The following is a 26,500-nucleotide window of genomic DNA, read 5'->3' as shown; positions in this document are numbered from 1 at the left end:
TTAGAAGAGGTCGAACAGCAGATGGAAGAAAGAAAGCTGAAAAAGAGGTAATAAAGTATAAGGTTAAAAAGTAAGCGCAGTTAGGGGCCAAAGGAACGCTGATAAAAATATTAAGTAAGAACTACAATGCATCACAAGAGGTGTACTGGCAGCACCTCTGGTAACGTATTTGAGAACCTATTCAAACTTTACTAGTTATCCGCGTTATTAGGCTAATCAGTAGTTAAGACGATCAATTGTTTTCTTAGGGTTGTCGTGGCCTTTATGATAACGTCTTTGCCTGGTGATTGCCAGTCGGGGGTTCTAGTCCCACTCAAAATCGTTAGTTCCTTTAGTGTCTGCAACCTCACCATCCTTGTGAGCTAAGGATGGGGGTTTGGGGGAACCTACAGGTCAACCTACTGAGTCATCAACATGGTGAAGAGGGGCCTTGGGCACTGATCATAATATATGGTCAGTCTCTATGGCATTGCCCTGCTTACTAGGGTGATGTCACTGTCCTTGCCTTTGCCATTCATGAGATACCTATAAACTTCTATGGAAAACATATATTTGATAAAATCCGTTTACAACTTTTTTAATAACTGAATGAGATCTTCTATTGCTGATGTCATAGAACTGTCTACAAATACCGGTTCTTATGAAATGTTGCAAAGCTAAGCCCCTTTTAACTTTCTCACTTACAATTCATATCATATTCTAATGAGTATAAAACTTTTAAAAATAGATCACTACACATAGGCAAGTATTACTTTTCTGCTTTCGTCGTGTAGCCAGATCCCCCACAGCCTATTTTTTTCTCATTCTGAAATCCAAAATTTAAAGCAAATCTTTCACAGTACTCTCATATTTCTTCAATTTTCTCTTTTGGTAAATAACTTGAATCATTATTACTTCAATGAATCCTCTGAGTACTAAGGGACTCATAAGTGAAACCAACTGATCATAACGACACCCAAACAAAATTGTGTTGAGAGTGAAGTCTGCAACAATACTCAGACTTTCATTAATGGAATTCTCTTGGAGTTGCTAACGAGGAGTTTCTCCAGCGATGGTCTAAATGGGTCCTCCACTTGGCACTAACGAGGGAACTCGGGCGAGTGAATACACGAATTGTTGCCTGTAAAGAGAAGCTTAATGAGGCGGATGTGGATCGACATTTTCGCAGTTTACCAGCTCGGTTTCAATTTTCCAAGTCGTGATTTCAGCAAAAACCATGATTAATGTGCGTTTTCGGTCTGGGTTGTTTAACATCAACCATTGACTATCTTTTCCATTGGCTGTGCCATTTATTGAGTAGAAGTTATGCTTGAATTGATTAGATGCAGCCAAAATAATCAGAGAAAATAATTATCACGTTTAATATAGGTAGTAGGTTGGACAGGGCACCCACCACCCGTTGAGATACTACCACTAGAGAGTTATTGAGTCCTTTGACTGGTCAGACAGTCGGCTATTACATTAGATCCCTCTCTCAGGTTATGGCTCACTTTTCCTCCGCCTGCACATGCACCAAATAGTATGGCCTATTCTTTCCATATTTCCTTATACACCTGACAACACTGAGATTACCAAAAATCTTCTTTGATCAAGGGGTGAACTAATATAATGTAATTGTTTAGTGGCTACTTTCCTCTTTAACTGCGGTAAGCAGCTCTTCTAGAAGAAGGACACTCCAAAACCATGATACCATAGCCTCTGTGCCATGGTCTTCCACAATCTTGGGGTTGAGTTCTCTTGCTTGAGGGTACACCGGGCACACTAATCTACCTTATTTCTCTTCCTCTTGTATTTTCTTTTTTTATGGGAAATCTATCTTATTGTCGTTACTTCCTTAAAAATATATTATTTTAATTGTTAATTACTTCCCTAGTAGTTCATTTATTTCCTTGTTTCATTTCCTCACAGGGTTATTTTTCCCTGTTGGAGCCCTTGGGTTTAAAGCATTCAGTTTTACAACTAGGGTTGTAGCATAGCTAATAATAATAATAATGATAATAATAATAATAATAATAATAATAATAATAATCATGATAATAATAATAATAATAATAATAATAATAATAATAATAATAATAATTCATTACAAAACACATGGCAGTAATATGTTAATATGAATTCTTGTAATCTTTATAACGTTAGTGTTTATTTCTGATCAACCTTAACCCCTTTAACCAAACAGCCAAAGTCTGGAAAAAATGATAACCAAAGGTCACTTCGCCATCCCTATATATTTTGGGAGTCATCGTCAGATTGGTCATTGGTATTGACAAAAAACACGATGCTTCTTGAGAGCATCTCATTCATGTTGGGCAGGATTGTTCATCGTGTTCAAGTTCCTTGCTTTACAGTGTTGTTAATAAATGGCATTACCAACCTGACCATCTTATTAAAGTCAGTAAAAGTGTCCCTGATGGCAATGTCATTTTCCAAACCTCTGTTGTGTACCCCTTTTTCTTTACTTAAGGTAATTTTCTGTTCTTTCCCTCTCTGCATGGTTCTAATCCTCTCAGCATATTTATGTTATTCTTTCTCTCGCAGTTGACCTGCTCCATGAGGACTTAGGCTGCCAGGTCCAGTTCCGTATCAGTACATTTCCAAGTGATCCAGTGTTACATGTACAGTCCTCTTGACGAAGGATTTTACAGTAGTAGTTTTTCATATAGGGGAAGGGATTCATGGTCTCCCAAAGCTCTTCTTATTCCACGTACAACTAAGGAACATTTAGTTGCACCGCCAAAATGGTAGAGACATCAGGAGGCGAAGAATATCGGAACAATTGGCAAAGCACAAGAGAACCACCACCTACATATCCTCAGGCCCTTCTGATAAGGAAAAAAAATTGGAGCCTGAATACAATCCCAAAAAATTATTCCTGCTCCTTACATGTAGAAGAACAATCACTTATACCGGGAAGACAGTGACCCATCTGCCATAATTAACAAAAATAGTTGTCAACTGGGGAAATACTCGTATGGCTCACTAGCCATCTTGCGTGTGCCATGCTCAATCAGTGAATAACTGAAATAGTCAGTCGAATACTATAGAGAGCACCAGCCCTTACCTAAAGCTCCCGAGTGTTTGGACGATTTGCTTAATGACAGAACTTGTTACCTAGCCTCGGCTTTTGTTCCAGCCAGCCAGAGAGCCGACCTGAGCAAGTAGGAAATCGAAAACTATGCCCCATTCATGACGTTTGCACAAGTCTCATATATTTAGGAAGGATCCATCTAACGAGGGCCTTCACATACCTAACTGCTACCCCAGGGCAAAGGTCCTAGTGACGCCCCACCCCCGCACCCACCACTACATTCATCCCCAACGCACCAGTTCCAATTCCAACCCCCATTTAAATCGCTTTGCTGCCCATGGCCCTGTATATAGAAACCAAACTATACTATAAGGCCTAGTTACAGGATATCAAAATATACAATAACAGATTAATTACACTGGTGGAAAGGTATTTAATATTAAGTGACTTAGAAAACAACAACGTAAACAGCTCTTAATTTTTGTTTTATATACACACATTAACAGCAATGAAGACTTTCAAGTAAAAGAAAATAAATTGATTTCAAAACAAAATTCCATCAGCAGTACAAAAACATTCAATCATAGCAAAATTGATTTCCTTATGAAACATTCACAAGATTTATTTACATATCAGAATTAGGAAGAAAATAAATACATATATTCTTTTCATTATTTGGCAGAAAATTGAATATACTACATATCTATATATATATATATATATATATATATATATATATATATATATATATATATATATATATATATATATATATATATATACATGCATCAATTTATATATATATATATATATATATATATATATATATATATATGTATATATGTATATATATATATATATATATATATATATATATATATATATACACATGCATCAATTTATATATATATATATATATATATATATATATATAAACATGCATATACTACATTGCACCCCTCTCTCTGGTTACTGTTCATTTTCCCATTGCCTACACATACACCGAATAGTCTGGACTGTTCTTTGCAAATTCTCCTCTGTCCTCTTACACCTGACAACACTGACATTACCAAACAATTCCTCTCCATCCAAGGGGTTCACTACTGCACTGTAATTGTTCAGTGGATACTTTCCTCATGGTAAGTGTAGAAGAGACTCTTTAGCTATGGTAAGCAGCTCTTCTAAGAAAAGGACACTCCTAAATCAAACCATTATTCTCTAGTCTTGGGTAGTGCCATAGCCTCTGTACCATGATCTTCTACTGTCGTGGGTTAGAGTTCTCTTTCTTGAGGGTACACTCGGGCACACTATTCTCTCTTGTTTCTCTTCCTCTAGTTTTGTTAGAGTTTTTATAGTTTATATAGGAAATATATATTTTGGTGGTGTTGTTGTTCTTGAAATATTTCATTTTTCCTTGTTTCCTTTCCTCACTGGGCTACTTTTCCCTGTTAGAGCCCTTGGGCTTATAGCATCTTGCTTTTCCAACATGGGTTGTAGCTTAGCTAATAATAATAATAATAATAATAATAATAATAATAATACATATATATATATATATATATATATATATATATATATATATATATATATATATATATATGAGTATATATATATATATATATATATATATATATATATATATATATATATATATATATATATATACACACACACACATATGTATATATATATATATATATATATATATATATATATATATATATATATATATATATATATATATATATATATATATATATATCACAGCGCTGGCAAGCCCTCTCTTAAAAATGCGGCCAGTGCTTTTATATACGATTACCAGAACGCGAAAATACTGGTTTTTTGGAAAAGTACTTTCCCAACAAAGTAGAAGCCTGAACCTTTAGGATTTGCCTTTTCTTATTATTTCTAGGCGATCCTGGAAGTTTCAAATCCCTATCTTTTAAGGGTCAAGAGATATCACGTCAAAGCTATGCCAAAATATGGCATATTTTGCATAAACATTTAGTGTTCTATATATAGATAGAAATTGAGATATAGAGATAGACGCTTCAAAAGCAAAAACGAGGGAGCTTATTTCTCAGCTTCTGAATAAGCTAGAAAGATGTTCAACCCCAGGTTTTGAAGATAAACTTATAAGGGGTGGCTTAGGATATGTGCGGATGTGACCAGGTGGTCACGTGGGGTAGGGTCACGTGACATGAGTTTTCAAAAGCTATTATAACGGCAATGCTTGTTTCTCAGCCTCTGAATCAGGTAGAAAGACGTTTCACCCCAGGTTTTGTAGGTCTGAACTTAAATTGTGGCCTAGGCTATTTGCGGACGCATTTAGATGGTCACGTGGGGTAAGGTCACGTGACATAGGTAGATAGGTAGATATAGAAATAGACTCTTCAAAAGCAAAAACGGGGGAGCTTTTTTCTCAGCTTCTGAATAAGCTAGAAAGATGTTCGACCCCAGGTTTTGAAGATAAACTTATAAGGGGTGACTTAGGCTATGTGCGGATGTGACCAGGTGGTCACGTGGGGTAGGGTCACGTGACATGAGTTTTCAAAAGGTACTATAACGGCAATGCTTGTTTCTCAGCCTCTGAATCAGCTAGAAAGACGTTTGACCCCAGGTTTTGTAGGTCTGAACTTAAATTTTGGCCTAGGCTATTTGCGGACGCATTTAGATGGTCACGTGGGGTAAGGTCACGTGACATAGGTTTGAAGTAGTATACTAGCGGGAACGCTTGTATATCGGCCCCCGAATGATATGAGCTACAAAGACGTTCGACCCCAAATTTTAAAACCATAGTCTTAGATTATTGCTATGATGGTTCTGATAATCACGTGATGTGACATCTGAAGTCACGTGATCTTTGTTATTGAACGACTCCTTCTTCTGCTTACGATAATGTTCATTAGCTCTGTTTCTTAAGGAGTTAGAAAGACGTTCGACACAAGATTTTGAAAATCTGAACATAGGTTATGCTGGAATTTACCTTATTATCAATTATCTTGTGGGGTAAGGTAACATGAAATATAACACGCTATTTCAGATAAGCGGTATGGCTTACTTTTTGACGCCCAAACAAGCAGCTCAGGTATTTAATTTTAGTAGATTAACAACATATATAAAGCTGCTTGACCATTCGATTGTGTACATTTGGTCCTGTGGTGTTAGTAGATCACCTAGCTTCATAAGCTATCCTGTTCATACTGCGGCTAATTCTTCGGTGTTATCTGTGGGAAACTGTACGGGATTTGAGGCAGCTGGCAGTTCAGTAATGTAATAACAATGAAATTACGTCACGGCTAATGAACAAGGAATAGATAACATGGTTTTGAGTGGAGAAATCAAGGTATCAGTAATATTAACACCTGCCATTCAATTTTAAAACTCTTGCAGGTGTGCATGCGAGCCCATTTTACAATGGGAATTTGACATTATTATAAATGTTTAGAATATTAAACATGTACCTTTGACGTCAGAAACTGACTTCGGGGAGGTAGCAACTTTTCCGGGTATCAGTGTGCATCGTTTACTGTTTCAGGTAAGTTACTGTTTTAATTCAACCTTTTTTCCTTGTGTGTCTTTTTCTTTACTTCTAGTTCTCCTCGTGTCTAATAGAAGCAAAGAAATAAACAGAGACAAATATAACGAACATTTAGTTATACTTAGATGTATTTCAACAAAAATAATGCCCAATTATAATCTTATGTAATACCTAATACTAATAGGCCGTTTTAAATATCCTAGATATCACTCTATTGTATTTGTAGGTACGGAAGAACCTCAAGCCATATAGTGGATACGACATAATTGTGGTGCTGGTTGGTGCCAATGATCTTGGAAAGCTGAACTTGGAGGAGGTAATGGACGACTTGTTTGAGTTGTTATGTACGCTACAGGAGGCCAATCCGAGTGCAGCAGTATACAGTTTTGAGGTAGGCTATCAATTACTTTTAATGTACTTTAACCGGGCTTTGGTATATTTTTAAAATCATTGATCCTCATTGATTTATTCAAATATTCTGGAAGTCGTCACGTAATAAATGCGCTCCTGTGTTTAATGAACTGCTTCATTGCACCATAGGACCGAAAAATATCGTACATTTGTACGATGATTTCTGTCTTAATACTTCTGATATGTATGACAGCAAACTATTCAAAAAGGACGGCCTCCACCCTTGTCGAGCCGGAAGGGAACTGCTCGGAACCCTTATCAGGAGGATAATCTATGACATCACCCCGCCACCGCCTCTGACTCGTTGTGCAGTTGTAGAGCCAGATGATTTGAAGGCAGTGAAAGACTTCGCACCCTTGGTGGGAAGCTCTGGTATCTCGTTGAATTATGGAATGGCAAGGGGCAGCACCAACCAGCACTACTCAGTAAGGCCATCAGGCTGCACCAGATCCTAACGACTTATCAGCATTCCCTATTTTTGTTAATACGGCGTTCACATTTCAATAAATAGCCTAAAAAGTTTTTTTTAAATTCCATAGCCGTTTTCATAAGTTCTACACTTTGTTTCTGATGTTTCTAACATAGCTATAGCACTAACAATTTCTCAACCTATTAGAGCCAGCGACCCACGTATCTCAAAGAGCGAAGGCAAACCACTATAGATATTGCAAAGCCATCGCTTTTTGCAAATTGAGTAAGTTAAAGTTTTAACTTACACTGCAAAATTACACTAAGTCATCTTTAAAATATTGAATCCTTCTATTCGATTGCTTAAATATAAAATGGGTTCGTAATTTCAGGCATCGAACCTACTTGACAGTAACAGGAACCCCTTCGCTGTACTTGTAAACTTACATACGCAAGGGGAGCAGGGGGTTATCCCAACAATAGATCGCGTGACATCTACAACCCGTCGACGGAGAAAGGTTATTATTTTTTTATAACTTAGCTAACTCTAAGCAGTAAAGCAGTAACAAAATTTGTCTGTATTTGGGACACAATAATAATATCTTAATCCGTGACTCTCTTCAGCAACAACAATATAAACATCAAGAAGACAGTGAAATCGATAAGAAACCGTGTTATGAGCAGTATGGTGGTGGGGTGTACAGTGTTGCTAACCAGAACAATAAGCAGGTTTGATGCACTAGGCCAAGTATAACCGTATTCTATTTAGGAGCATGTGACTTCTGTAACCTATCATTATCAGTGTTTTATATCTTTATTTCAGACTAATTATCAAGGATTCTCTTCTCAAGAATAAACTCTCTGACCTAAAATCATTCAGGAGAAGCCTAAAAAGAGAAGAAAACGGGCACCTGCAATAGGCAGGAAACGAAAGGACCAAAATACAAAGCAGCAAGTTCCAGAGTAAATCAAGAGGAAGAAAAACCTGTTGCTCCAACTACCAATGCCAGCACTGTAAGAGGTATGTACTCATTTTATTTTACATGAAACATATCTGACATGATTGACTGAAAACAGTAATTTAGGTTTATCATATACCTAGTCGGCTACTTTATATTTGTAGGTAATGCAAACTGCCAAGAAGTAAAATATCATTATTTCAGTAGAAATTCCAAGTTCTGCCAGTTCTAGTCACCATGAGAAGGAGATGCCAGCTGCTGCAACTATCCCTACTGAAGTAAAAGGTATGTGGACTCTATCTATTTACGTTAAACACATTTGTGCAATGTATTTTGTATGTCCTGTCCTCTGCTACAGTTATGTTGTATTATACAGTGTGTCCCAAAAAAGCACAACATAGGGGTTCCCACCCAAAAACCGTTTGACTTTGACTATTGGCCATACCAAATTGCCAAATTTTCCGCTTAATGTAATCAGAACTTCTAATCCTATCTTCTTGTGATATTTTATTTATTCAGAAAGGACCTAACAGGTCAACAAATATTAAAACAAGATTGCGTAAAACACTTTTTGTGTCACAAATTTAGTTCTTTTTATCATGATAGATTTTAAAAGTTTTTAATCCAGAATCATTTCTGTTCATTTGACACTTTTAATATCACATTCATCAAAGCATGTTAGTTGTGCTTTTTGGGACACCCTGTACCCAATTGGAATAGTTTGTTACTTAACAACAATTTGAAATATACTTTTGGCTGTATAAATTCTAAAACTCTAAATTCACAGCTGCATTTCTCGTTTCAGAAAGTGTTCCATCGTCTAGTACTGGGTCTCTGGGTTCGAATTCGTCTGCTAGCTTTCATTATGATTTGAACCATAGTACCCAATTTTTCGCTAGTAGTGAACCACTTGATCCCATGTTAATGAGATGTCTTAGAAATATTCGGTACACTAAATCAGTTCGAGGCCGTGATGTTACTAATGCTGCCAGAAAGTGGTATCGAAGTACTGACAGTTAAAAAGTTTCACAAGGCAGAGCAGTTGATAAATATTATACCACAGAGGAGGGTAAGCTATCTAAGAGCAGAGCGGATGAAAAATACCGTACAACTAATGACCGTAAGCTATCTAAGAGCAGGGCGGATGAAAAATACCGTACAACTAATGACGGTAAGCTATCTAAGAGCAGAGCGGATGAAAAATACCGTACAACTGATAAAGGAAAGTTATCTATGAGCAGGGCAGAGGAAAAATACCGTACAACTAATGACGGTAAGATCTCACTAAGTAAGGCGGCAGACAAGTATTTTGCCACTGAGAAGGGTCATCAAAAGCAGCAAGAAGCCTTTAAAACCCATCTTGAATCTGAGAAAGGTCAAGCAACTCGGGAAGCTTTTCTGCAGAGTGAGTCGTATAAGGAGAATCGCCGTAAAAAAGCGTCGTGGAAAAATAAAAGGTCTTACAGGCGGTTCAAGGGGAAGTCGTTTGCATATTTTGCAGAGCGACTTGATGAATTTGACCACGAGCGGCCTTTCGATTCTAAATGTGAAACGGCTTCACGGAGGATTCGTGACCATAAAATTTACCAAAATTTGAAGATGCAATTTTTAGCACACAAAAAGAAAATTATTGCCTCAAGGGCGAGTGTATATTTGCCGCGACTGCCAAGAAAATTTCCGATAAATTTTAGGTACAAGAGCCGGCCCTTTCAGTACTCTAGATCTGCCAGTAGAATTTCTTTTAAAATTGCTGCGGCGAGCTTATTGAAGCGCAACATCAATGATGAACTGGTCGACGAGTTGGTTGATTTCATTTATCCATCCTTTGGCACGGAGCTCAAAGGTAATCCCATGGAGTTTAAGCGATTCTTTATTGCCCGGGATCTTGTCGATAAATTGTTGTCGATAAGAGATCTTTGGGTTCGCAAGTTGTACAGTTGCTTTTTAAGATTAGTGGCGAAGCAGAGTCTCTAATGGCACAGTATCCTTTTGAATTCGATGACGGTAGCGGATCACCGATCGCCAAGGAATCTAGTGAGGAATTTGGGTGGCAATGTCATAAAAAGGGTAACGAGCCATACTTTCCTGAGCACAGCTTTAAGGACGGCCAGCAATATAAGTATAGCAAGAAGAAAAATGATAAGGATAAGGGTAAGGCTAAGCAAGATAAGGACACGAAACAATCCCTTCATGTTTGTAACTGGAACTGCATTGTAGCTGATTGTAGTGAGCTTGCGAATTATCGTGGCATACTGGAGCTGCTTGCCTCTCTGACAGATGTCCGGCAATGTAGGAAGCTTGTCCATACATTAGATGAGTGTGCAAATGAGCCTAACAAACTGACAGCAATGTACAGACTATTGGTAGAGAAACGAAACCATCCTGAGGCATGTTTTCAGCCTAACAACAAATGCAACAGCAGCATGGTCTTGCTTCGTAAACTTTCAGTGCACTACACAACTGCCAGAGAGCTTTACAAGCTTACCAATGAAATGCGTATTGCTGATGAGTTTGTATCTGACCTAGACACTGCTACTACCGTCGGTGACGTTTACTATCTGCTAAAGCTATTTGCATATAAGCCTGCATATTCGGCCAAGACATTTGACGTGGAGAGGAACAAGAGTCTGATCAATGATACCACTATCAGCGAGCTCTACGGCTAGCATCTTGCTAACTTTCACCGAGATTACAGTTCGTTACCTGAGAAGACGTGTGTTTCGTGTTTAAAGCATGTTAGAGCCGACCCCAAGTTCTGTCTAACTGTAACATCACGATGGAGTAAGCCTAGCGATCCAACATCTGTGATGCACGCCTGTTGAGGTATTTGCAATCTAGTGAGTGGATCAATACGGGCAATGACTACGTTGATACACTTGTCGGGAAACATTTGTGCAGATACTGTTATAGCAAACTTCAGAAAAACGAAGTACCTAGAACTAGTGTCTTGAACAAAATGAATATCGGCAAAGTACCGTAAGTCATAGCCCGTCTCACCCAATTTGAGCGCATCCTCATTAGACAGGTGTCCATGTACCAGACCATGTTTAAGCTTGGAACCACTGCCGGAAACTTGCCATACAATCAGCGCATGACTGCAGTTAAGGGCTTTTCTATACACTTGCCTATACCTTTGTAAACCACTGTGCAACAGCTTGGCAACGGCAGGCCAGGAAGGCTGCTCAACCCTAACAACTTGATATGGCTTCACGGCATTCCCAATAAAACTAGAGCAGTATGGCAAAAGATCGTGAATGTTGATCACGTGTTTGCCGCATTGAAATGGCTGGTCCAGCATAATCCTTTGTATGCTGACATCGTGCTACCAGAACATCTCATCGACCTGCTGCCACCCGATCCTACTGAAAATGCGACTGACAACGAGCCAGAGGGGTCACCCAAAATTCCTGGTGTTGCCACACCTGACATCACCTCACACTCCCCATTGCACCCTTCACTCACAACCACAAAGTCAAAACCTGCACATGAGAATGTTGGGCATGTCTCCATAGAGAGTTCCACTTCATCTGATTCTGGTGGTCTTACTGAGGAAGACACGGACAAAGAGTGTCTTGACAACCCAGAATATCAGAAGGGTCCTAGGGCCACACCTGACATCACCTCAAACTCACCTATGCACCCTTCACTCACGTCCACAAAGTCAAAACCTGCAGCACATGAGAATGTTGAGCATATCTCTGGGGAGACTTCCATTTCGTCTGATAGGGATTCTGGAGGTCTTACTGAGGGAGACACGGACAATCCAGAGTATCAGAAGCATGATTCCAAGGGTGGTTTCTTCGTTGAAGAGGATGCATTCCAGGTGGAAGAGCTCTCGTTGATGGATATAGGGGAAATTGATGAAGATCCGGCCTTTCAGAGACTATGGCGGGATGCTCCTGCAGTCGGCCTGGATTCGCTGGACATCAATGAAATCCGATCTGCTGCGCAATTAAACTCGAAGAGAAAGATCATTGCCCTTGGGTGTATCACACACCAATGTAGGAGAGTCTTTGCTAGGGGATTATGTTGCAGTAAGTGTGTGATGAGGTTGAGGAATGCAAGGAGGTCTTACAACTCGATCCTTCGAGACAAGGATTTCCACTTTTTATCCCCGTCTGTCATCTCTGACACTTTTGAGAAGCTAAAGTGGTGTCTTGATAACGAGGATGATCTCGTGGTTTGGAACATGTGTGGATTCTCTGACGAAAAACGGCCTCTTCACACCTCCCTTCAGCAGGGACCAAGGAATGCCCGAAAGAGGTCCGAGAAAACAGGGGCTCATTCAAGTCCAAAGAAGAAGAACAAGTTGCAGTTAATGAAAGATATCTCACATAAAATTGAATGCAAAAAGAGGCAAACCTACGAGATTATGGACAATCTTTTTACGGATGGGTCACTTTGTGCCCAATGTCTTTGCAGTCTGGACCGCAAAATCGCAGTTCAATCTAAGTATTATAATAGGGTTAAAACTGCTCGAGGAGCAGCTGCTTGTAACCAGATCAGCGAAGAAGAAGTTGATCATCTTGGAGAACATTTCTAAGGTTTGGCGGACAAAGATGGGTTTAGTCACTGGCAATTGCATCAAATGCCAGCACAAGATTTGGGGCACATCTGGGATTTCAGGTAGAATCTTTATTTCACCAAATGCTGACCAACTGAAGGGTGAAGAGATTCAAAAGCCTAGGATAGACCAAGTCATGGCATGCATCAACAAGGATATTGACGAGCTTAAAGTGGCCCACCCACCCGTCAAAATTGAGGGGTGTTACACTGACCATATGCATGCTATGGCCAAGAACATGGCACACGTGCGACATTTGATTGAGAACATCCGAGAGGCTTGTAGTCAGGATCTCCATTGTCATCAGTGCAAGGACAAGTTGGCAGGTTTAAAGAAGATCTACAAAGAGGTCATCAGCAGTAGTGGTCTACCCCGGCGTTCCAAGAATGGCACCAGCCTTCCACTAAAGTGTAGACTCTGCAGTTCTCTATGCTCTCTGTATAGATTCCGACAAGAGGTTGGTACAGAGTGCCACTCTGGGACGCTGCTTTCACTGTGAGTCACCACAGAACACTGATCAGTCCGAATCTACGAGTGATGGAGACATCAAAGGAGGCTTAAACTGTGAAGACAGCGAGGACGACTTTGACTTTGATTCTATCGATGAGATGGATTTTGAAGAAGGTGCCAACGTTAGGGAGGCTATGCCTGGTCATGATGAACCTAATTCACCAAGAGCTGAAGGTGAAGAACCTAGGGAAGGTGAAGAGTTTGCAGATGGGGGAGAAGACGACAATGCAGAGGATCAGCAGGCAAGGACCATTCGACTTCTGGAACACATGACAGAGGAGGACCTGAAAAACCTCATTGAGCAGTATACGGTTACCGGGATGGAGAACCTGTCCGAAATTCCGGATCTGCTGCATGACCTTTACCGGTTGGTGAGAATTAACGAGAAGGATGTCATAGGGTTAGATGACTCGAATCTCGATCTGTTGGCATTCCCAGAAATTTTCTGCTGGGAGATAGGTGGCAAGCAAGGTTTTAGGCCAGAAAAAAGTACATTTGCACAATATGAAGAAACTAGGTTGTTGTTATTCAACCCTGTATTACGTCGGCACATCCAATATTTGTTCCACCTCGCGGGCGAAAATGAGCTGCGTAAAATCACACAGAGCCTCTTTTCCACGATCGAGTTTGTCAAAGGCCTTGGCAACCTTTACACTAAGCAGCTTTTGAGTATGATTAAAAACAAGGACCCTAAACTGCTTAGCAGGATGACGTGCATATTGAAAGATGTCCCCAGCACCAAGGCCTACTGGAATTCACAGCACTCAAAGCTTAAGGCCCAAATTGCAAAGTATGGCCCGCCCACATTTTTTGCCACCTTTTCCCCTGCGGAATATGACTGGGTTGACATGATCGAGTATTTGAGGAAAGTCAACAGTGACATACCGGACATTGATAATATCAGTCTCTCTGACCTCATTGCCAAGGATCCTGTTGCCACGACCACCTTTGTGCACCAGAGATTCAATGCCCTTCTGGAGTTCATATTGCAGGCAAAACCTCTAGGTGAAGTCACGTCATATTTCATTCGTCACGAATATCAAACTAGAGATTTAATTCACTTTCACATGTTTCTGTGGATCAAGGATGCCCCCATTATGAAAAAGAGCACTGACGCAGAAATTGCATCTTTCGTTCAAAAGCACATTTCATGTAGATATCCAAGTCAGGTGGATAGCCAAGGCTCCATGAGTCCGTGACCAAATACCAAACACACACCTGTGGTCAGTACTGCCTTAGGAAATTTAAGAATATGAAGTTTAAGAGCGGTAACAAGGAAGTAGCATGTCGGTTTGGCTTCCCCAGGCCGACCAGCAAGCGCTTCAACCTGCATGACGTCCTCTCCAGTGTAATAGCCCGGCGCAGCAATCGCATGAAAAAGCATCTGTATGACCTCCCTAGGACTGAAGAGGAGCGGAGAATAAACAACTATAATACAGCACTTCTCTATCTTTGGAGTGGGAATATGGATATACATTTTTTGTCGGAGGATTCGTACTCCATTTGCAATTACATCACAAAATACATCACCAAGGCAGAAAAGTCAAATTTAAAATTCACGGACTTTAAAGATCTTTCCAAGTCAACCTTTCAAAATTTGTCAAAATTTGCCTACGCGTGCTCTAAATCACGTGAGATGGGCGCTCACGAAGCTGCTGACAGGATTCTTCACAACCATGGTCAGATGTGGCGCTCTTCGGAGACATTCGTGTGGGTCCAGACAGCTCCAGTTAGCCAGGCAAGCAAGGTGATGAAGAACATCAAGACTCTCGAGGGACAACGACCTGACAGCGATGACATTTTTTACCCCGACGTTATTCACGACTTTTACTCCAACAGACCCAGGAACAAGACTTTTGACGACATAACTCTCAACGACTTTGTGACAAAATACGACAAGGTAGCCGGTCCTCCAAGGGAAGGTGAACCGTACATCAGGATAGAGACAGAGGACGGTACTTACATCCGTACCATGAAACGTCGTCCCAAGGAACCCGTCGTCTATAGTAACGAGTACAGCGTGGAAAGGCATCCCGAGCTCTTCTACTACGGCATGCTGGAGCCTGTACAAACCCTGGCGGACGGAAGCAGACATCATGGGAAAGAGCGAGTCCTATCAGGAAGAGTTCTTCAGGATAGTTGACTCCAATGCTCAACCCAAGGAAATGGCTGGACGAAAGCTTAACATCCAGAAGGCCAGGGCAAAGATGGAGAAGGCAGCGGACGCTAAGATCAACGAGGATGGCCCAGCTAGTGATGTATAGGACCAGGAGGATGACGACTACGAGTATGACTCAGGTGATGGTGCTGTTCTTGACCAGGGACTGACAGACTACCAGGCTGTTAACAACAACAGCGAAATAAGGACCGAGGAAGATTTGGTTGCCTTTGTTAGTACACTAAATACTGACCAATTAAGGGTTTACAATAAGGTGACACAGCATCTTGAACACATGTTCGAGCATGGCAGGAACTCTTGTGAGAATACCGACTGCCGGAATGATCCTCTTCTGCTTTACGTAAGTGGATTTGGTGGCACATGCAAGAGTTACCTCATCAAAGCTTTACAAGGGTTCATGTTTGTTCAAGCACATGTGTTTAGAGAAAAAGCTGGTCTTGTCCTTGCAGCCCCGACTGGTCTGGCGGCGTCACATAGGTGGCCAAACTTTGCACTCGGTTCTTAAGTTGCCAGTCGAACAGGTAGACAAACAGACAGTCAAGTACCATCAACTGAGGAAACGACACCTTGACCCGATGCGACAGGTTATGACTGACATGAAGGCCTTGGTTATTGATGAAATATCCATGGTCTCCAATTCGATGTTGCTCTTCATCAATCTCAGGTTGCAGGAAGTGTTTGGAAACGTCAAGTTCTTCGGAGGGAAGTGCATCTTGGCCTTTGGGGATCTTTTGCAGTTACCTCCAGTTAAGGGTCAGCCTGTTTTTCAGGAGGTATCTGCCAATGACATACAGGACCTTACCGGTGGCGTGGGTCTGCCTTTGAACCTGTGGGAGAATTTCTCATTCGACGAATTGACCAGGTTCGGAGAATGTACGTTGGAGCAATATCCTTGGACGTATCCGAGCCGGCGTACACACCCTCGATGACGTTAAGTCCATCATGTCTCGGTTAATCTTCCTTCAGGCTTCAGATCCATCATCATCCAAGGACTACCTCGAACAGGTCATCAACCAGTACGATAGGCTGCAGTCTAGTGATCCTTCTGTGATCTGTCTGGTGTCTACTAAAAAGTTCGTAAATGAGTTCAATATGGCTATCATGACAAAGAAGTTTCCAGACGCAGTGACTGTTACTGCCGATGATGTCATCGATGGGAAGACCCCGCCTATCAAGCGTAGTGCTGAAGCTGCCGTTCGCAAGCTGGACCGTTTAAAAGACTCTCGCAACACAGCTGGGCTGGAGAAATCCATGAAGCTCGCTGTTGGTATGAAAGTCATGTTGCGCAAGAATATTGATGTAGCAAACGGTCTTGTGAATGGCAGTGTATAGGTACTATCTCAAAGATTCATGTCAGAAGCCCGAGCAATCGCGTCGATCACCTTAGCGTAAAATTTGGCGAATCTGACGAAAACTTTGAACTAACTCGGGATACTCGTAAGATCGAAATTTTCCCCGATGCCTTTCTGCACCGCACGCAATTCCCTATTTGCGTTGCATATGCCTTGACCATACACAAGGCACAGGGTCTATCACTGTCTACAGTCCTTGCTGATCTAGGAACTACGGTGTTTGAGTGTGGGCAAACCTACGTGGCACTTTCCAGGTGTAAGACGCTAAAAGGGTTGCATATCATCAACTTTGCACCCAAGAAAGTCAAGGTTAACAGGCCTGCACTTGTTGAATATCGTAGACTAGGCAGTGAACCCCCAAGGTGTACTGATGGAGCAGCCAATCAACCTAATCTTAGGGACATCACAAAGGAGAGGATCTGGTATGTAACATCGGCTAAGAAGAAGGCCAAGTCAACAATAGAGCACGACATCCAGACCAGTCTAGACGGGCTCATTGGTAAGACCAAAGGCAAGGGGAGTAAGAGAGAGCAGGAGGAGAAGAGTAAGGAGGAAGAACCACCCAGGAAGACGAATAAGAACCCGTCTGAGAGAGGCCGTGGAAAGTCAAAAAAGGGAACCAAGAGGAAGGGAGAGGAGAGAGGGAAGGAGTCAAAACCACCTAGGAAGACGAAGAAAAACCCGGCTAACAGAGGTCCTAGCAAAAGGAAGGCTGAGGAGAGGGGCAGTGATGGAGAACCATCGAGGAAGACGAAGAGCAATCTATCACAGAGAGGCAGGGGAGAATTAGTGAGTGAGGCGTGCATTGATATTCACATGAGTGCCATTATTAATGAGAACAGAGAGTCTACGAGGTACTTGGAGCAGTTCATTTCGACCAACATTCTGTTATGGCTGTACCAAGAGGTTCTTCTACCGTTTGCTCAGGGTAGGTTGGCCCGTTATTCATTTGTATCTGATGCAGCAGAAGAGTTCGACCCTGATGCACTCAATCTAGTGATGGACGCCACCAGCAAGTGGATCGGTGGACGGTCTCTCATGACGGCGGTGTCCAACATCCAAGACGATCAACACCTCGCTAATGGGCCTAGCATTTTCAATGCTGGTCCTTATGCAAGGGTGTGTTGGACCCGCCAGCAAACTATGAGATTTGACAGAAGCTTGATGGAGAGCTTTGTCCGGATCACATTTGGCCAAATTAGGATGACCAGGATCCCGTGAGTATATATTAGAATCCTTGTTTGTGATTGTATAGTAATTTAATCGCTAGGTTGTGAAAAATGAGGTAGTTAGTTTCTTTTAATGATTGCTTATTTCTCATTTAACACACCAAATATTACAGACAGTTTAGGGTTCCTGAAGGCGAAGACTTCTCGAAGGAGGCGAATGCCAGAGTGGCCGGCGATCCTTTGGACCACGACATGGTTGTACTGTTCGGTAACGACAGCAGCCATTGGTACGCCATCATTTTGGACAATAGGATCGGCCAAGAAAAGGTAGCTACACCAATCACCCCTTTAAGAATCATCTTAAGAATTAGTGAAAGCTTTGTCAAATTGTTCAAAATTTATATTTTTAGAATCAGGCCAATGATGTATTTTTTTCTAGGCCATCTACTACGACTCTGGCAGCTACAGCGCCCGGACAATGAGGGAGCGGTACAACTTCCACCTTGACTTCATCAACAAATACCGCACCGTATACCTCAGGTGAATGTCTAGTACCAAGTCCCAACTCCAACTATTGCGTTTTTACAGGACGTTTTAAATTAGCACAAATATAGATTTTATTGCACAAAAGCTCAGCATATTACTGATTCCAATTGCATCAGGGACACATTGAACGTAGCCCTCTAACAGCATCGGGCCATTAACAGCAGGACACACCCATACGTCGATGGAGAGTCAGCAAAACAGAAAAATGGTTTTGATTGTGGCGTGTTTGCCCTTGCAAACGTTGAAAGTTACATCAGAGGTGCTGGGAACTTTCTACCCATCTCTCAGCGCCTTATGAAGTTGCACAGGTGTCGTTACCTGCTGCAGCTTCAAAACTTTGCAAGGGACTTTGAAGCTGGTGCATCATCTGTGTAATTGTGTGCATAATCTCTACTAAATCATGTCTTACCTAGATGTTGTCGAATATGCGCTAGTAAACTTGCTAAACCTTCACTAGTGTCAAGCGTGCCGAATATGCGTTGTGACTGCATGCACTTACATAATAGATCCACACTGCAACACGCTGCATCGACTATAAACTTTATAACTCTTTACGACTTTGAAATGGATATTGCTGCAGGAAGCCTCGATTAGGACTGTTTTTAATATTGTATTTGTTGTTTTCATTTTATTGTATTTGTTACTCTGTGTATATTGGTTCAAATTGTAAATAATTTTTTTGTATATATTGCATCTCAGATAAATAACCAACCGTGTTAGTTGTTTGAGATTTTGTTACTAATAATTTGGTCTCTTTTAGTTCTCAACTACTCAATTAATACGCTTGCGCAAAAAAAGAGTGATATTTAACCAAAAACCGATAAATCGGTTGGAACCCTTGACCGGGGACGCCTCTCCATGTCCTAAAATAAAACAAAGAAAAAATGTTCATCTTTTCAATTGAGCGTCTGAAAGAATTGATATAAAAATAAAAATTTTGACCGGGTGTCACCGGTCCCTTGCTTTTGACATTACCCATATTCATGACGAGGAGTTGCCAATTTTTGAGAGAAGGTAGTAATGGTAATTGACTTATCTTTCATGTCAGTCACAGGACTCGCCGTTAAAGACTAATGTAGATCACACGGTAGCGTGTAGCATGTAGGTACGTCTTGTAGGAACGATAAGTTACTTGATAGATGTCCATGTTGATGTATATTATGATGAGGGGGAATGCGGTTGATTGTAGAGATTAGGACGTAATACTAATAGGTGAAAAATTATCATAAGTTGTAGATGGGCGGTCAAGGAATTGATGTAGGAGGTACGAGGTAGATAGTAAGGGAGGTAAAAGGTAAAAAAAAATTTAGGTAAACAAATAAGGCGTGTGGTAAAATGTAAAAGTAAATCTAAAGGTAAGTAAGAGGTGACGGGTAACGGGTAGGAAGTAGGAGGTATGCTAGTGAATTAAGCGTTGAAACGTAAAAAATGAAAGAGGCAGGGTACAAAAGAAAATGTGTAGAAAAGGTAGGAGGTAAAAGGTAAGAGGTAAGAGGTAGGAAGTAGGAAGCAGAAAGTAAGAGGAAGGAGGTAAAAGGTAAGAGGTAGGAGGTAAGAGGTAAGAGATAAGAGATAAGAGGTAAGAGGTAAGAGGTAAGAGGTAGGATGTGGATGGTAGGAAGTATGAAGTAGATAGTAAGAGGTAAGAGGTAAGAGGTAAGAGGTAGTATGTGGATGGTAGGAAGTAGAAAGTAGATAGTAAGAGGTAAGAGGTAAGAGGTAAGAGGGAAGAGGTAGGATGTGGATGGTAGGAAGTAGGAGGTATGCTAGTGAATTAAGCGTTGAAAGGTAAGAAGTGAAAGAGGCAGGGTACAAAAGAAAATGTGTAGAAAAGGTAGGAGGTAAAAGATAAGAGGTAAAAGGTAGGAAGTAGGAAGTAGAAGGTAAGAGGTAAGAGGTAGGAGGTAAGAGGTAAGAGGTAAGAGGTTAGAGGTAAGAGGTAAGAGGTAAGAGGTAGGATGTAGATGGTAGGAAGTAGGAAGTAGATGGTAAGAGGTAAGAGGTAAGAGGTAAGAGGTAGGATGTGGATGGTAAGAGGTAAGAGGTAAGAGGTAAGAGGTAGGATGTGGATGGTAGGAAGTAGGAAGTAGATGGTAAGAGGTAGGATGTGGATGGTAGGAGGTTGGAGGTAAGAGGTAGGAGGTATAAAAATCTAGGATGTAGGATAAAAGATGTAGGAGGTTGAGGGTAGGAGGTAAGAGATGTACCTCTTATAAGAGGTAAGCGGTAAGAGGTAGGAGGTAAGAGGCAAGATGTTATGTAGGAGGTAGGAGATAAGAGGTATGATGTAGGAGGTAGGAGGTAAAAGATAGGGGGTAGGATGTAAGGGGTAGAAGGTAGGATGTGGAGGGTAGGAGGTTGGAGGTATAAGTATATAGGATGCAGGATAAAAGATGAAGGAGGTAGGAGGTATAACTATAAGAATGCAGGATGTAGGAGGTAGGAGGTAAGAGGTAGAAAGAAGAAACAAGGTAGGAAACAGAAAACACGTAGTAAGAGCTAATACCTATCAGAGGTTGGAGTTATAATGCGTTCCTTAGCTTAGTATATGTGTAGAATACTACATTTTATCTCCATGAATTGATCACGAAGCACAGTGTTTTGTTTTATGACTATGGGTAATGTCAAAAGCAAGCGACCGGTGACACCCGGTCAAAATTTTTATTTTTATATCAATTCTTTCAGACGCTCAATTGAAAAGATGAACATTTTTTCTTTGTTTTATTTTAGGACATGGAGAGGCGTCCCCGGTCAAAGGTTCCAACCGATTTATCGGTTTTTGGTTAAATATATATATATATATATATATATATATATATATATATATATATATATATATATATATATATATATATATATATATATATGTTTGTGTGTGTGTGTGTCGTGGGGGTGTATGTGTGAGTATAAATAACTTCAAAATACTGAAGTACCATAAAATACAATTTTACCGTTCTTGTTAAAAATACCAAATTAGTTGAAACAACTCATGTAACAATTCTAGTTTTTCCAATATATGTATATATGTGGCGTGATTGTCTGGTAGTTCGGTAGTTTTAAGTTATTTACATTTTTTTCATTTTTAGTATTCTGAAGTTATAAAGTGATTTACAGCTCTATCTTGACTTTCCAAGGAGCAATATCTCAATAGAAAAATCCCTTAGCCGTTAGAAATGCAGTCATCGATATTGTCTACACGAAGAAGAGAAAAGTATTCACACGACGTCTATATATACGTGTTTGATGGTTACGCTGTTCATAAGATAAGAACATTTTGTGAGAAAAGAAAGCTCTGCAATACACGTTAGAAATCGTGGAGTGGTAAAACAAATTAATGGACACACGTATGTAGCCTCGGCATCTAAATTTGAAAGAGAGATAGTTATAACAAAGATAAAAGTGCGAGCTGTTGAAACTTCTCAAGTAATTAACAAGTGCCTTGTCTTATCAAGGAGTGATACCTATCACCCGATTGCTAAAGAAGATAATGCATAGGAAGCGGAAAAATTTGCCCATTTCCCATGAAATCCGTGCAATTTAGAACTTCTATTACCCGATAGCTTTAAAATTATCATTAACTGATAGTATCGAAGAACAGTTTTTATTAGCTGATAGCTGTGATGCATCTTGTAGAATTTTGGTAGCTGGGAGAAAAGGAATTGCAATTTTCTTAGTCAAACAGAGGATAAAAAAATTACAAATATTCTAGAAAGATTTTGACTTCCACCTTATAATTAGCATCATATATTAACACCCAAATGAGTTGAAAGAACCTATGCAACAATTTTGCTTTATGCAAAATATGTATATATGTGGCGAGACTGGTCTGCGGCAAAAATAGTCCACGGAAAAATGGAATGTGGCCAGATTGCCACGGCAAAATGGGAGGAGTGCCAAATTTGAAAGGTCTCACCTGACCCATAGTATCTCTCAGGTATGTCTTAATGAGCTTCATTTTGCTGAAGGATCTTTCACAAGAAGCAACTGATACCCCTCCCGTCAATAATAACATAAATGCCACTTGTAGGTTAGCGAATCCTTCACTATATTTCATAATAAAACTAAGGAGTTCTGTGGCTGATTATATTTTTCTTCTCCTTACCAAGAACTTTACATCTTGTATCTCTTGGCATAGTTTTGATGCTTTCAGGTCTTCGTCATATTTTTGTTCCATGCCTTTGCACACTGCATCAACTTTTTCGTTTTTGCCAAATAATTCTTTAGGGCGCAGGAAATGTAAAAGAAAATGTAAAAGGAAACGAAGATGTTTAGAGGCAAACATTTTTAAGTGCATGATTTTCATTGTCAGGATGATTAATTCTATTGCAAAAAGAAAACAAAAATCGGGAATATTTTTTAATTTGTCGTGGTTTTAATGGCTTAATTGCAAAGCTCATAATTTGCGGTAACAAATTTCAAAGCTTTTATCCTTTACCCGCTAATTATTATTATTTCCATCTTGTAGGGCGGCAAGTCCAGGCTATTTTTGCCGCCCCTAAAAAAGTGCCGCCCCAGGGCATTTGCAACCCCCTGCCCTCCCCCATATGAGGGCCCTGCATCTGACAGTTCACCCTTTCCAAGCTGAAGAATAGGAAATTTTTTTTTCAACATTGCGTTAAACACTGAATTAAAACAAAGAAACAAAATGGCATTCTGTAATGCATTTAGAACAACTTATGTGTGTTTATGCATGTAAAAATAAAGAAATTTTAGTCTGACCATTTGTCTCCTTTGAATTATATATTTCTGCTTTCCAGTAGCAATAGGCTATGCAGTAGCGAAGAAATTCTAAAAAAAAAGACTTCCTAAAAGCTCAACACCGCTGAAACAACAATTATTTTTTATCAAAGATGTATTACAGATGGTTTTCTCCTAATATATTATTAGTATTACTAATCATAATAATTTTTTATTTTTATCTTTGTTAATACTGATATTATTATTTAAAGTTACAATTGATAATGTTTAGACTATTGTTCATTATTATTATTATTATTATTATTATTATTATTATTATTATTATTATTATTACGATAGCGTGTGTGTTATTTATTTTGTGTGTCACGCCTTAAAGGAATAGGGAAATAATTTCATGTTATGCTCGTCAGTCACGCTTTAAAGAAAACAGAAATAATTTCATGGTATACTCTTACAAATTCACACTAGACTTTGATTACTTAACCAAAGCACATCTCATATAGTTTTGCCAATTTTGTCTTTAGCACCTGACCCTTTTTTTAAATATTCGACAAAAAATTGAGTTCTATCGATTTCTACAACATAGATTATAAAACTAATTTCGGGCCTTTTCGTTTAACGACTAATCCGTTCTTATTATAAAAGATTTCTCATAATTTTGATCACCCTTTGCTTCAAATCTTCCTAGACATTACTCAATTTCCCGTCCGCGTATCATATTCAATGACCATTAATAAAGCTCAAGGGCAGAATTTCGACAAGGTTGGGATCTATCTACCACAACCTTGCTTTACTCATGGACAACTTTATGTAGCCTTCTCAATAGCAAGGTCTATGAACAGTGTAAGAGTGAAAATTTGTCCTCGGAATAAATCTACTCATGGCCAGAGAAGAGAAACTGCCTTCACTAGAAATGTTGTATATAAAGAAGTTTTGTAAATTGTTTCATGTATTGCTCATTTTTTAAAATAAATATACAAGTCAAATCTTATCACATTTTATTCAAACATATATAGGTTAGGAACAAGATGATTAGTATTGAAAATATAATTTCGTGTTATTTACACGGGTTCCGCTAGTTATTATTATTATTATTATTATTATTATTATTATTATTATTATTATTATTATTATTATTATTATTATTATTATTATTATTATTATTATATGAGATAAATAATCTTTTGGATCTGTTAGCGTCAATTGTTTGTTTATAATAGCGTGCCTGATAGTATACTGTGCACAAGTAATTAGTGGTTACTTGAGGTTTTGACGCGAACGCAAGTGGAAGAGCGAAATAAACGTAGTGCAAGAATTGTAAGGACAGTGATTTTGACATTTGTCTGGTAATGACCAGAATTGTTAGGAAGTGAAGAGATGACAGTTCTTTTTAAAATCTATGTGTACAACGCGAAGCCTTCATAGCAACATTAACCACTAGCAATTCTTAAGACCATAAATGAATAAGGGGAATTTTTTCGTCGAAATGAAAAATTTTCATTTCATGAAATTTCATGAACGCTTTGAGAATCTCTCTCTCTCTCTCTCTCTCTCTCTCTCTCTCTCTCTCTCTCTCTCTCTCTCTCTCTCTCTCTGCTGATGGTTACTCTGTACTGCACGTATTTTACACTTGTACATTGTAACAGTGTTTTCTGTTTCAATTTTTGTAATCTTCTTACACTGAAACTGTTGTTATAAAAGCTCGCTGTCTATTGAAATGAAATTAGTTGAATTCGCCTTGTCTATCAGATGTCACCTAACTGGCGATACGCACAACTCATTAATTTACGGGAAGTTACGTTTACTTTCAATCTCTCTTCTGTGATAGGCAGACTTTTTTCCTTTCTCCATTTGTGTGTCTTTGCTCACGCGATTCGCAACGTTTTGACCTTCCACCTGTTCTGTAAATAATTCATTCTTCCTTGTTGTTTTTCGTTGCCGCAGATCCACATGAATCCTTTCACTACGCGTTAAATTATCATTATTATTATTTGCTAAGATACAACCCTAGTTGGAAAAGCAGGATGCTATAAGCCTAGGGGCCCTAATAGAGTAAATAGCCCAGTGAGGAAAAGAAAAAAAAAGGAAATATTAAATATTTTAAGAACAGTAACATTAAGATAAATATTTCCTATATAAACTTTGAAAATTTTAGCCAAATAAGAGGAAGAGAAATGAGACAGAATAGTATGCCCTAGTGCACCCTCAAGCAAGAAAACTCTAACTCAAGACGGTGGAAGACCATGGTACAGTAGCTATGGCAATATCCAAGACTAGAGAACAATGGTTTGATTTTGGAGTGTCCTCCTAGAAGAGCTGCTTACCAAAGATAAAGAGTCTCTTCTACTCTTACGAAGAGGAAAGTGGCCACTGAACTATTACAGAGTAGTGGTTAATCTCTTTGGTGAAGAAGAATTGTTTGATAATCTGTGTTGTCAAGTGTATGAGGACAGAGGAGGATCAGTAAAGAATAGGCCAGACTATTCGGTGTATGTGTAGGCAAAAGAAAAATGGGTTATCAGACCTTGTGATAATTCACATGGTCTGGGTATGGACGAGAAAAGAAACGTACATATTATTTACGGCCATAAATCCTGGTTTAAGACACATTTACAACAGTTAAGACACCATCAAGAGTAATCTATTCTTTTCAATAAAATATGATTTTGTTATATCTGGGACTTTAATATGGCAGTTCTATTTTAGAACGCTAGTTCATTTTAACTTTTTATGGTGGGTGACGAGGTGGTGTTAGTTTTGTTCTTTTCTGACTTTGATTTTTTCTCTTCATATTTGACGTATGTTGAATCTAGGTTCTTTAGCTTCCAAACACAAAGTTTGAATAAAGTACGGAATTGGGAGATATTGGCTGAAAAAGAAGGAAAGATTGAAAGTTGAGAAAGAGAAGAATGGAATTCTCAAAAGAATGTTGGAAGCTCACAGGAATAAGATTCAGAGATGCCTGAAAAGGCAAAATCTTTGGGAAAACTGGGAGGGAAAAAAGTTCAAAGTCTGTCGGTACTGGAAAGATTCAATATCAATAGAGAGAAAAAATAAACTTTGTTTTAAGTGGATACAAAGTTCCGGGTGTGGCGTTATGAGAAAGAAGAAAAAACAAGTAGAAGAGAAGGA

The sequence above is a fragment of the Palaemon carinicauda genome, chromosome 26, assembly GCF_036898095.1.
Source record: "Palaemon carinicauda isolate YSFRI2023 chromosome 26, ASM3689809v2, whole genome shotgun sequence".
In the NCBI taxonomy this organism is placed as follows: domain Eukaryota; kingdom Metazoa; phylum Arthropoda; class Malacostraca; order Decapoda; family Palaemonidae; genus Palaemon; species Palaemon carinicauda.
Note: the sequence above shows the minus strand (reverse complement) of the source record.